At 44.4% G+C, this 14,261-nt stretch overlaps 1 long non-coding RNA gene across 1 annotated transcript; it reads left to right on the top strand.

Annotated features, from left to right (window-relative positions):
- Positions 1-2,715: 2,715 nt before the first annotated feature.
- Positions 2,716-13,940, top strand: LOC140430094 (uncharacterized). The gene is made up of 2 exons (XR_011949324.1): positions 2,716-2,822; positions 13,793-13,940. It is a non-coding gene; the product is annotated as an uncharacterized lncRNA (long non-coding RNA).
- The last annotated feature ends 321 nt before the right edge of the window (positions 13,941-14,261 follow it).

The raw sequence follows: 14,261 nt of genomic DNA, 5'->3' as shown, positions 1-14,261 counted from the left end.
CCAAGACAAAGGAAGGCCACTGGACACTCAGGAACCGCCCAGCGATCAGGGAACGGCTCCAGCATTGGAGAAATCGATCCAAGTGATCGGAACGTAGTCCAATCACTTGGAACCAGATATGGGGTCCGCCCGAACAGCACAAAGCCCCTGGGGACTATAAAGTAGAGTCCCCAAGTTCAATTTGTCCTTCTTGGCAGGGTCACTCAACAGCTCGAAACAACCCTTGACAGTGACCTGCCTAGCTGCCGCATCAACCAAGTAAGTCTCCAGTCAACGCACTCTACGAGATAGGCGCTCCTAGCTACCAGTCCATACCAGCTTTTGAATCCTGCAGACTCAGAATCGAACGAAAGGCCATTTGTTCCCCTGACCTGGTGGGCCAGTTCCGAAGCTAAGTATAGGCCTTTTAGTGTTAGAGATAGTCTAGTAAGTAGAGTTTTATGCATGAGTAGTGATTGACTGTGTATAATACATGTATTTTGATTTGAATCTTACTAATTGGTGTATTGAGTTATTGATCAACACTTGAACTTGACGGTGTCATAAAAATACCTGGCGACTCTAGAGCAAAGGTTATAGAAACAGAGCAAATTAAGAATTAAGTAAAGACACAACGGGCAACAAATTAAGAGCCAACCAAAGTTAGCAACAAAGGCAGGGCAATGTATTTGAGGTACAGATTAGCCCTGACTTAAATGAATGGCAAAATACACATGAGGAGCTGAATGGTCTAATCTTGCTGCTACATTCAAGTGCAGTAAGTCACTGTACCCTAAAAGAAGGGTTTGGCAATCACAAGATCATCAAGATGTGGTCCCTTTAGCTGTGGGGTCAACCATAACATCGCAGTGAGTTCAAACATCACAACACGTTTGCAAACTAGTTAAATTTAATGCAGGAGGGTGGACAATGAGTTCAGAAGACGGATATCGAGCTGCACTGATGATACAAACTGGTTGCTCGATCTAAGAATGATTATGATCGGTTCGAAAACCTTAAATAGCTTCCTTTGTGAAGGGGGCGGGCACAATGCTAACATCATGAATCGGCTGTTACAGAAGAAGGCGGCAAGCATTGAAAGGTTTGTCTCGCCTTAGTTATCTTGTAATTTGTGAAGGACGTTGGAAACTCCGTATTGTGGCTGCATAGCTGGGAGGACAAATTTTCAAAGTACTTGTCCGGTGGTAGTCGGGTGTATGGAGCCTGATTTCTAATGGCTAATCAGCCCCAATCTCAGTTCACTTCTCGGAGTCCCTGCCTCATCGCCTCATTGCCAATCTGTGAATTTGATCTGCAGTTCAGTTACTGAACATCAGTGACAGATCTTACCTGGCATTGCTTACAGGTAAGCAAATTGAGGCAGCAAAGCTTTGTGAAGGGTAGGTCAAAAACAGACGAAACTTGTAAAAAAATGTGAGCAACTCGCTGGCACAGTTCAGTGGGAGTGTCTACATTTATTAATTGGAATTTCCAGAGAAATGTTTCAGTCCGCACAGGATATTACAGTGATTTGAAGACGACATTAAATTGGAGTGAATCGTGAGAGATGGGTTGGTAATTAGTTGAGAGATAGGAAACAGAGTGTTGGCACAGAGAACGTTCCCTGATTGGCAAGATGTAACAAGTTATGTTGCCAGAAATCTGTACCTGGGCCTCCTCACATTTTCACTATATTTTCTCAATTACTAATGGGCATATTCTCAAAATTAGGGTTAGACTGTTCAGGGGTGATTTCGGAAAGCATTTCAGCATGCAAAGTCGAGTGGAAATCGGGAAAACATTCCCCTCAAAGACTGATTCTTGGATATGACATTTGAAAACTTTAAAGATTAGAGTGGTAGGTTATTATAGGAAACGGAAGTCAGGTTTGAGTTAGGACATAGTTTATGGTCAACTTGAACAGCAGGACAGGATCAAGGAGCTGAATGGGCTACTCTTGTTCCTATGTTGCGAAGTTTATGAAAGGATACGGATTAAAGGCAGGTAATGTTTATGAGGTACAGATCGGTCATGATCAGGGCAGCACGGTAGCATAGTGGTTAGCACAATTGCATCACAGCTCCAGGGTGCCAGGTTCGATTCCCAGCTTGGGTCACTGTCTGTGCGGAGTCTGCACATTCTCCCCGTGTGTGCGTGGGTCTACGCCAGGTGCTCCGGTTTCCTCCCACAGTCCAAAGATGTGCAGGTTAGGTGGATTGACCATGCTGAATTGCGCTTAGTGTCCAAAATTGCCCTTAGTGTTGGGTGGGGTTACTGGGTTATGGGGATAGGGTGGAGGTATGGGGTTGGGTAGGGTGCTCTTTCCAAGAGCCGGTGCAGACTCGATGGGCCGAATGGTCTCCTTCTGCACTGTAAATTCTATGAATCTATGAAAAGAACATTGAGATATGCTCAAGGAGATAAATGGCTGGCTGATGAATGACAACAACTTAATTTCAATGGCGGGAGGCAAATCTCAGCCCATTGCCTGTGCTCCCTGTCCTCTCAGGCATGATTTGTGGAAAAGCTATTATCATATTCAAGCAGGCAAGTTATTGTACTGTTACCTTAACTGAGGGGGCTAACGCTGAGATCACAGTGCAAGAGTCAACCTCACGATGCATATCACAGTGAGACCAAACATCACAATAGATTTTTAAACTAGATAAATTGAAGCAGGCAGTTTCAGTGAAAGAATTTGAGTTGCAATGGCTTACTTCACCGACGGACCTACTCAGGAGCTGATGTGGTCAACCAGACGATCTGCACCTTGGGAAGGGAAGTGTGATCAATGATAACATCATCAACCGGCAGACTCAAAGGAAGGTTGAGGACATTCAAAGGTTTGTCTGAACATGGTCAACTTGCATTGTGATTTGGTTAAGGCATTGCAGTCTCAGTATTACAGCTGCACAGTAGAGTGGATAAGTTTTATTTGCTAAGAGTAAATTTCATTTGTCATGGCTCAGAGGTATTTGGGCCCATGGAACCTGATTTCTGATGGTTAATTAGCCCTACTCTCCAGTCCCTCCTTGGACTCCCTGAATTAATGTCTCACTGCCAGATTGTAAGGTTTGTGCTCGTCATTACATTTAACTGCTTAAAATCATTGGTAGATCTCCCATGGCTTTGTTGGAGATATTGTAGGGGCTGGACAAATATCATCATAGTTTGCTAGAACTGCTCCAAAGTCCCAGGTAGACATTTCTCCTTGGACAGAACAGAGCTTAATGGGACTTATTCATCTCCTAAAACCTTTCACTTGGCAAGAACCTGTCTTGAATCCTCAGCTCCAACAATACATGTAGAGCCCAGAAAGAAATGAATTCAAAGCTGTCTAAAACCCCAAACAGCTCTTATTGGCTCCCCTAACTTTGGCTCAAAGCCAACATCGGATCCTGGTCAATGCCATCCAGCCCAATGATGACCTGGAATGTCCGTCTCTACATTGTTCCAATCCCAAGAAAAGACAATTCACTGTTTCAAAGGACACTGGAGTATTGGAATCACTCATCACTAAAAATGGAGACACCGAGATGGCAAATAATCCCATCACTAGTATCCACCCGCCATGTTCACAGGAATGTAACCTGTTTTTATATTCTAGCTCATTCTGCCATTGAGAAACCGTATAAAACCATATAAAGGGTATTTGTCCAACACTTCCATCAAGGTGAGGCCCTGAGCTGGCTACGTCAAACTGTGACATCACAGAGCAAGCCTCACCCTCACAATGAGCTTCGCGATCAGATCAGACATCACAATAAATTTGATTTGAGGGAGGGAGGCTGCACAAACAGTTTCTCTGAAAGAAATCAAACTGCATAGACTGTTATGCATTGGCTCAGCTATCTAGGCGTGAATGTGGTTGGCTCGAAGATCTGAATAAGTTTATTTTGTGAAGGGAGTGTGGACAAGAGTAAAGGCATCAACCGGGCAATTCAATGGAAAGCCTTGCATTGTAATTAGTGAAGAACATTACAGACTCAGTGATACTGCTGCACTGTCCGGTGGCTGGAGCTTGATGCAGAACCATTCTCAGAGCCCGCCTTGGATTCCTGACTGACCCCCTGACTGTGAGGTTGGTGCTTGTTCGTCTATTCAGCTAATTAACATACGTAGATCTCCCATGCCATCAGTTGTGATCGTCCAGAGGTTGGCAAAATAACGATCCATCTTTATTGAACTGCTCTATAGATCCAGGCAGATACTTATCACCACCCCCGCCCCCCCCCCCCCCCCGCCCCCCCGCCCGCCCAAACACATACACACACACACTTGCATTCACAGAATATAGCATAATATAACTGATTGATCTACCACAGCCGTTCCCATGCCAAACATTCCAACATCAAATAGAGACCAGGAAGAGTTTAATCCGCTGCATCTAAGACGCCCAAAAGAACTGATTACCTCCCCTACCATTGGGACCAAGCCTGAGTGGATGCTGATCAATGGTATCTGGCATCACTGCTCCAAATCAAAGGAAAATAGTCTTGTTTCAGAGGACATTGTAGCTTTGGAATCATCCTTTTAACAAGAAAAAAAGACACAGAGAATTAGCCAAACAATCCCAATGTTCACTGGGTTGTAACCACACAGGAAGCTGTTTTTACATTCTGGCTCATTATGTCAGTGAGACCGCAATAAACCCAATGCTTTGTGTCCAACGCTTTCATTGAAGTTTGGCCCAGTTGAAGGAAGTGCAACATTACAGTGCGAGCCTCACTCTCTCACAATGAGATCAGACATCACAATCGGTTTTTAAACTGGGTAAATCTGTGGGGACCAGTTTCAGTGAAGGAAAATGATCTGACCAGCTGGCTGATCTATCTCATAGTGGATGCGATCGACTAGATGATGTGAATTTTGAATTCCATATTTCAAAGGACATTGAAATATTGGGAACATCCGTCACTAAGGGGAGACACAGAGAAGGCAAAACAATCCCATTGCCTTTGTTACTCACCATGGTTACTGGGTTATAACCACATGGGAACCTGTTTTGACATTCTAGCTCATTCTGCCATTGTGGCCCAAAGGGCTTATATAACAGCAAAGTACTGCAGGTGCTGGAAATTGGAAATGCAGGAAAAACTCAGCTGGTCAGGCAGCAGCCATAGAGGGAGAAAGTTTTGAGTTTGTATCTCTCTTCATTGATTAATCAGGGGTTATGGATAGAAGGCAGGAGAATGGGGATGAGAAAATATCAGCCATGATTGAATGGAGGAGCAGACTCGATGGGCCAAGTGGCCTAATTCGGCTCCTATGTCTTGTGGTCTTCAGTGAAAGAAGTGAAACTGCGTATACCGTTACTCAGTGGCTCAGTTATCTACGAGTATATGTGGTCAACCAAATGATCTGAATTAGTCTATTTTGTGAAGGGAGCTCGAACAATAGTAATGGCATCAAACGGTCAATTCAATGGAAGGTTTTGGACAATGAAATGTTCATCTCAACATGGTTAACTTGTATTATAATTGGTGATGGAATTACAGACTCCAGTAATACTGCTACACAGTTGGGTGGCTGGAGCCTGATTTCTGATGGTGATCAACCCCATTCTCTAGTCCCTCCTTGGAATTTCTGAACACTTCACTGTGAGGTTGGTGCTTGTAACTATATTCAGATAATTCACATCATTTGTAGATCTCCTGTGGCATTGTTTGGGATATTCTCAGGGTTAGGCAAACGTTATCCATCTTTCGGAGGACCACTCTAAAGTTCCAGGTAGATATTTACCCTCTGCAGCTTGCATGCACAGAATACACTTACTGGTTCATCTGCCACAGCCTTTAACTTGCCAAAGACATGTTGAAAAACCTTGGCTCCAAGAACACATGGAGCCCAGCAAGAATTTGATTCAGCTCCATCTAAGGCCGCCAACACAACTGATTACGTCCCCTACAATTGGCACCAAGCCTCAGTGGATCTTGATCAATGATACTGATGACGTGGAGTTTGCAGCTCAGCACTGCTCCAGACCCCTAAGGAAGGAAACAAGCCTTGTTTCAAAGGACATTGCAGCTTTGGAATCAGCCTTCTCCAAAAAACAAGGCACGGAGAATGAGGCAAACAACCACATCACTGTTGCCCACCATCCATGTTCACTGGGCTGGAACCAAACGGGAACATGTTTTACAATCTAGATCATTCTGTCATTGAGACTGAAATGAAGCTCAAGGGTTTATGTCCAACTCTTCCATTTAGGTGAGAGAGACCTGGTTAAATGAAGGGTGACAACACAGTGAAAGTCTCACTCTCACAACGAGCATCACAATGAGATCAGACATCACAGTCGATTTTTAAACTGGCTAAGTTTGATGCTGCACAACCAGTTACAGTGAAGGAAAACGAGCTGACTTAAGTGGCATTTCTATCTCGGAGTGGATGTGGTCGTATAGATGATCCTGAATTCTGCGGATGGAGTGTGAACAATTGGAACAATGGCAAATCAGTTGCTTCAATAGAACGTCGAAAGACAATGAAAGATGTGTCTCAACATGGTTCGTTATCGTGTATTTTAATTTGTGAAGGACATTACCAGCCTCAATAATACTGGTGCACAGGAAGGTTGAATAGTGATGTCTTGACAAGCATAAATTCTCCATGTCACTACTCATAGGTATTTGGTCCTTGGAGCCTGAATTCTGGCGGTTAATCAACTCCACTGTCCAGTCCCGTCTTGGAGTCCTGACTGGGCGTCTCATTGTCAGAATGTGAGCTTTGTGCTTGCAAACATGTTCAGCTACTTAAGATGATAGGTAGATTTCCCATGATGTTGGGATATTGTAAACATTGGGCACAAATTATCAATATTTGCTTGTCTAAGGTCCCAAGTAGAAATTGGATCACCCCACACTCAGGTCCCAGATCTCTGACTGACCATTTCACTATGACATTGATGCTTGTAACTATATTCAAATAATTAACATAATTTTAGGTCTCCTATGACATTGTTTGTGAAATTCTCGAGGTGGGGCACAAATTAATCATCTTTCCGGTAACCACTCTGAAGAGCCAGATAGATATTCATCCCGCTGTTACTTGCCTGCACAGGATACAGCTTAATGGAACTGGTTCATATACAACAGCCTTCCTCTTGCCAAACACTTGTTGAAAAACCTTGGCTCCGATCTATGATATCTGGTACCACTGATGTTCTGGAGTGTGAATCTCTACATTGCTCCAAAACCAAGGGATATTGTAGGTTTGGACATCCTTCTCCAAGAAAAGGAGGTACGGGTATCAGGTAAATATCACATCAATGCTGCCTACCAGCCATGTTCACTGGGTTGTTAACCACACAAGCAAAGATGAACTTTCAAGACTTCATTAATGAACACGCAAGGTATTTATCAATAAGAATTGTACAGCAGCCTCACGGCTGTAGCTAGCTCCCAAAATGTCTGTCTCGGCGCCTCTCACCCTGGAGAGATCCTACCCTCTTGCATCCTGATTGGTCACCCAGGAAAGCTGACCCTTACTCTGCTGTGTTGCCCTTAAAGGAACAATCGCCACAACAAGGGAACCTGTTTTTACATTCCAGTTCATTCTATGTCATTGAGACCTCACTGAAAGGCAAAAGGTTTTTGCCCAACCTTTTGGCAATCACATTTGGCCCGGATGAAAGAAGTGTGGCATCATAGTGCCATCGCCCTTCTCACAAAGGGCATCACAATGAGATCAGGCATCACAATCGGTTTTTAAACTGGACACAAGATGCTGCACAACCATTTTCAGTGACGTTAAATGAGTTGACTTGACCGGCTGATCTATCTCGGAGTGGATGTGGTCGGATAGATGATCTGAATTTTGCGAATGGCAATGTGGACAATGATAACAATGGCCAATCAATTGCTTCAGTGGCAGGTTGAATGGCATTAATAAGTCTCTCTAAACACGATTGCTGATCCTGTATTGTAACTTGTGAAGGGCATTCCAGTCCCTGTGTAACTGACGCACCAGAAGGTGAAACAGTGGTGTCTATCGACTAGTGTAAATTTTCCATGTCATTGCACCTACATCGTCAGTTTCGGGAGCCTGATTTCTGATGGCTAGTCAACACCAATCTCCAGTCCCTCCTCGCAGTGCCTGACTGAACACCTCGTTGATTGTCAACCTGCAAGGTTTGTGCTCGTAACTACATATAGCTACTTAAATTATTGATTGATCGCCCATGATTTTGAGATATGACAAAGGTTGGACAAAACGATCAATATTTGCTTGAATCTCTTCCAAGTAGCTATTGGCACATTGCAATCCGCATGGACAGAAGAGAGGTTAATGGAACCGGCTCATTTCCCAAACCCTTTCTCTTGGCAAGAACCTGTTGTAAAGTCTCTGCTCTAACAATACATGTAGCTCAGCAAGAATTTGATTCAGATCCATCTAAAACCCTGAACAGCACTGATTAAATCCCCAACCTCTGGCTCATCATTGGATCCTGATCAATGGGATCCAGCCCAATGATGACCTGGAGTGTCCATCTCTACATTGTTTCAATCCAAAGAAAACCTCTGTTTCAAAGGATATTGAAGCATTGGGATCATCCGTCACTAAGAAGAGATACTGAGAAGGTAAACAATTGCATTGTCTTCGTTCACCAGCCATGGTCGCTGGGTATAAGCACATTGCAGCTCATTCGTTCGTTGTGACTCAAATGAAACAAAAGCGCTTATATAAAAAGGAAAATACTGCGGATGCTGGAAATTCGAATTAAAAAAGGAGAGGAACAGAGTTAATGTTTTGAGTTTGTATCACTCTTCAGAGCTTTGAAGCAGTCATACAGACTGGAAACACTAACTCCGTTTCTCCCTCCACAGCTGCTGAGCTCTTCCAGAATTTTCTGTTTTTAAATAAACACAAGGGTATTTGCCCCCCACACTTACATCAAGCTGATCTGGTTTGAGACAAACTGTGTCATCAGAGAGCAAGCCTGACCCTCACAATGAGCTTCATGATCGGATCAGGCACCACAATAAATTTGTTTTAAGTCAGGGAGGCTGCATCAGCAGTTTTCCTGAAATAAATCAAATCGTTACTCATTCGCTCAGCTATCTAGGAGTGAATTGGTCAGTGTAAAGATCTGAATAAGTTTATTTTGTGAAGGGAGCACGAACAATAGGATTCTCCGCCCAGACCCGTTTTCTGGTGAGGCATGCTCCCGCCGGCAGCGGGATCCTCCGTCCCAGCAGCCGGCCAATGGGGTTTCCTATTGTGGCCACCCCCACGCCGTTGGAAAATCCGCGAGGGGGAGTGCGCTGCCGGCGACGCGGAGGATCACGCCGACGGAGAGTCCCTCTTCAGTGGCAAGTTGCAGACAATGAAAGGTTTGTCTAAACATGGCTATCTTTTATTGTAATTAGGGAAGGACATTACAGACTCAGTAATCCTGCTGCACAGTTGGATGGCTGGAACTTGATGGTGAATAAGGCCTCATTCTCAGGTCCGCCTTGGATTCCCTGACTGGCCACTTCACTGTGAGGTTGGTGCGGGTTCAACTATTCAGCTAATGAACATCATATGTAGATCTCCAGTACCATCGGTTGTGATAGTCTAGAGGCTGAGCAAAGATTATCCATCTTAGCCAGAACCACTCAATCCAAGTAGATATTTACCCCCTCCTACTTGTGTCATGTGAGAGTACCTTTAAGAAATGGGTCTTTTTAACAGAATAACTGTAGTGGGTGTACCTTTAAGAATTGGGTGTTTATTACTGCAGTGATGTCAGAATGTGGGTGGAGCTGGGCTGTCTGTTTGCTTTTACTTTCGCTTTGGGCTTGCAGCTACAGGGTGTGTTTAGTTTCGTTTTAATTTTGGAGACACTACAGTCACAGCAAGATGCGTATGAATCTCTGCAAGCTTATGAATGTCCATTTGGTGATGTCAACGTGGTAACTTCTCAGCAGTGAAATTAAACCTGATGTCTTTCTGTACAAAGGGTTCTTTTTGTCTTATGGATGTTAAAAGGAAAGTTTAGGATTACTTAGTGTTGTATTCTTTGGGGGTTGTATTTGAATTAATGGTTGCTAAGATGTTCACTGTATGTTTTAAAACGGTTAACTGAGTTCATAGAATAAACATTGTTTTGTTGTAAAAAATACTTTTAGATTTCTGCTGCACCACTCCTGTAGAGTGGGCCATGTGCTCCCCATAACCACAATCTATTAAAAGTTGTAAGTCAGGTGAACTCCATGATACACTTTGGAGTCCTTTAAACCCTGGCCCATAACATGTGGATGCAATGGGACTGGTTCATCTCCCACAGCCTTTCTCCTGACAAGCACTTGTATAAAAGCCTTGGCTCCAACAGCATACAGAGCTCAGTACGAATTTTATTCAGCTCCATCTGTGGGCTCCAACAGGGCTGATTACTTCCCCTGTCTTTGGCACCAAGCCTGAGTGAATCCTGATAAATGGTTTCCGGCATCACTGATGTTCTGGAGTATACAGCTCTTCACTGCTCTAAACCCAAGAAAAACAAGCATTGTTTCAAAGGACATTGTAGCTTTGGAATGATCTTTCTCCAAGAAAAGGGGACTGCTGAGTTGGGTGTTCTGGATCACATACAGGTCACCAACACTTGAAGGAGTGCAACACTATTTTATTAAAAGGTTAACTATTTAAACATACTTCAACGGTGGGTAAATACGATACTAGCATTAACTGATGACCTTTGCCTTGTCCTAACCAGTTGATGCACTCAGCACATGGTGAATGTCTGTGTTGCAGGCTGTGAGCTCTGTGCTCCTAGCAAGCTGCTACTTGAATGAGCGGAAACTCTGATGCACCCTGTCTTTATAGTGCGTGTGCTCTAACTGGTGATTGGCTGCGGTGTTGTGTATGTTGATTGGTCCCACTGTGTGTCCATCAGTGTGTGTCTGCACCATGATATACTGGTGTATATTATGACAGGGACTTGGAGAAATAGGCAAATTACCCCGTCACCATTGCCCATTGGCCATGTTCACAGGGTTGTATCCATATGAGGACATGTTTTTACATTCTAACTCACTCTCCCAATGAGTTTGAGTTGGCACTGGGCAGCACGGTAGCACAATGGTTAGCACAGTTGCTTCACAGCTCCAGGGTCCCAGGTTCGATTCCCGGCTTGGGTCACTGTCTGTGCGGAGTCTGCACATTCTCCCCGTGTCTGCGTGGGTTTCCTCCGGGTGCTCCGGTTTCCTCCCACAAGTCCAAAGATGTGCAGGTTAGGTAATTTGGCCATGGTTTAGTGTCCAAAAAGGTTGGGCTAGGTGGGGTTGCAGGGAAAGGGTGGAGGTGTGGGTTTAGGTAGCGTGCTCTTCCTGAGGGCTGGTCCAGACTCGATGGCTAAATTCTATGATTCTATGAAATTTAAAAAAGGGCTTTTGACCAACACTTACGTCAAAGTGAGGCCCGGTTGAACAACTGGTATATCCCAGTGCAAGGTGGCATTTTGTGAATGATGTGTGGACAATGTTATCAATGGTCAATCAGTTGCTTCAACTGAAGGCTGAAAGACATTGAAAGGTTTGTCTGAACATGATTTCTTGTATTTGACTTTATGAAGGACATTACTGACTCAACACTGGTGCAAAGGAAGATAAAATAGTGGCGTCTGTAAGTTGAAATCTTCCATGTCTTTATTTATAGCTAATTGGTTCATGGAGCCTGATTCTAGATGGTTAATCAACCCCTCTGTCCAGTCCTTACTTGGAGTCCCCTGACTGACCATCTCATTCATTGCCAGCCTGTGAGATTTGTGCTCATATCTATATTTAGCTATTTATGTGATGAATGTGAAATTGTGATATTTAATAACAAATAAAAAGAATAGTATGTTATTAAAAACCTTGGGTTCAAATACATACAGCTGTATGTCTGTTAAAGGTGTGAATAAGGGGTCATAAAGTTGGGGTACTCATTGGTTTTAACCATGTACTTATTTACAGAGAGAGATGGTTAATGGAACATTGTTTTGATTGTGGAGGATCCCTGGAGTGTTGATGATGTATGAGGGATTGTCCTAGCTTAGCATGCAATGGGACTTCTTAGTGGGGGTAGACGAACGAAGGGCCTAATGGTGTAATTAGATGGTGAAGCCGGGTCTGTCTGTAGCTTTGCAATTTGCAATAGTACTTGGATTTGTCTGACAAGACAGCTCTCCCGTTGACTCTGGAAAGATCCTCTCTAACTATTCTTCATAGAGAAAGCAAGTAAATCTGATTACAAACTTATCGGTAAGTGGTCTTGAAATTTTAATAGTTTGATTAATTGAAATATATAGTGGCAGGTGATGGTATAAGTTAAAGTTTTTTCCTTTTAACTATTAAGCTTTTTGCTAATGTAATTTATCCTGTGTTTAAATGTTATTTTATTTTATTATTTTTTGTCTGTGGACCCATATTCGGAATGGGCCTTTAAGCAGTGTACTCCAGCTGTAGCAACATGCTAGTCAGGACAGTGTGTTCCAGGTTTTGTATTTTGGAGAGGGGAAAACAGACCCGTCAGCGCTAAATGCATCTTAAGAACCAGCTTTGCAGGAAGACAGTTCGATTGGCTGGCTGGCAACCTAAGGGTTAGCCAGGGGCAGTGTTCTAGCTGACAACAGTCAGTGATGATTATTTCCTGCATGATGCTTCTGAGAGCTGGGCAGTAGCGACTGTACCTTGAATGAATAAGTGACTCTCTCTCTCCCTCTCTCGCTAATGAAGTATAGAACTGCTTTATTCTTCTAAAACCAGCGAGTGCCTGGCACATCTTTACTATATATTTGAAATGCTCTTGAATCTACAGAGAAAGTAGACAGCCTTGCCAGGGGAAACCATCTCATACCTAGAAGGAAGAAGCATTAAAATGAAAGCTTGAACTCCTGAAAGACTTCGGGCTGGATTCTCCGATTTTGAGGCTATGTCCGGAGGTGATGTCTAGCTTTACATGAAAAAGACAGCGCCGTTCCCGCACAGAAACCACCCCCCTCCCCCCGGTGGGGATCTAGCAGCCGTGCCACGTAAAACTCCCGGCACAAATAGCCAGAGAATTGGCAAGTCCATGGCAGCATATGCGCGTGCCGATGACCTGCAGCGGGCATGCCGTACACATGGCCCGGCCACAGGTGGTCCCAGTCGGCCAAATACTGTCACCCTGGACACCCCCGCGCCACCCCCTGGAAACCCCCACCAGTCCCCCCCAGCCCTCGCTGAAGCTCCCCCTGCCAGCAGCACGACTCCCGCCCGACTGTGGCGGCGCTGGACACAGTCCGCAGCCGCTACGCTGGGTTTACGAGAATTCAGATCACACGTGACTCGCGAGGTCGGTTACGCGGCCCATCGGGGGTAGAGCATCAGGGGAGCGCCTAAACGCGACTCGCTGATGTCATCGCAACAGCGTGCGGCTCGCGCCTCGATGATGCTAATTTGGAGGGGGCGGAGCATCCGAAAAATGGCACTGGCCCCAATTCGCTCGCAAACGGGGATTCCTCGCCCTATCGTCGAATACCATTTCGGCGTTGGGCAACGGAGAATCCCACCTTCAGCTGGAAGCCGTCCTCTTTCATCAGAGATATTTTGTCCTTTTATTTTATTCTTTTCTTCCTTCTCCACCACTCTTCCCCGCTGTGTTGTGTGCATCTGTGTGATTGCGAGTGAGTGGGGCGAGTTGGAAGTGGGGCGTTGGGAAAGGGACATTGGGTAGTCAGGTACATTTTGTAGTCAGTTTAATTATATTACTGTTAACTAGTACATTTTACAAATACTACATCACCTGCACACAGAAAGTACAAAGGAAGGACACTTGAAGATTATGAGGCCTTTCATTCTTGTTTCTTCAGGAGACAATATCAACTCGCAGAGTGCGCCCCCAACCAGCTAAGTGACAAATGGACAAAGAAATGTGACATTTTGAAGAAAATCCCAGGCAAACCTTGCCCATCACTTAAAGCATGGGGAGCAATCTAAATAAACCATAACTGCCTGTGACTTTCGCTCAAGGATTTTCTAAGGGGCTATAATGACCCGACAGTCACCCAGAAATATGTTGCATACCTTTGTTCCAGAGACATTCCCAGTGGAGGGAGATTGCATTGCAATTCCTTAATATTGCAGAATTTCCCAAAGTCCATGCACAACACCGAGGCATTTGTGAACTGAGAAGTTCCACTTGAGCATTGGTCGCCATCACAAATCAATGCTCACATGCAAGCTTGCTTTCTCCTTTACCCGTCACCCGAGTAGAAAGGCGGATTTGAGGTGTTGGAAGTTACGATAGCAGCACAATGCCCGGTTTCCAATCCTGAAACC

This window comes from Scyliorhinus torazame, chromosome 9, assembly GCF_047496885.1.
Source record: "Scyliorhinus torazame isolate Kashiwa2021f chromosome 9, sScyTor2.1, whole genome shotgun sequence".
In the NCBI taxonomy this organism is placed as follows: Eukaryota; Metazoa; Chordata; class Chondrichthyes; order Carcharhiniformes; family Scyliorhinidae; genus Scyliorhinus; species Scyliorhinus torazame.
This window is presented reverse-complemented; position numbering and strand designations above follow the sequence as displayed.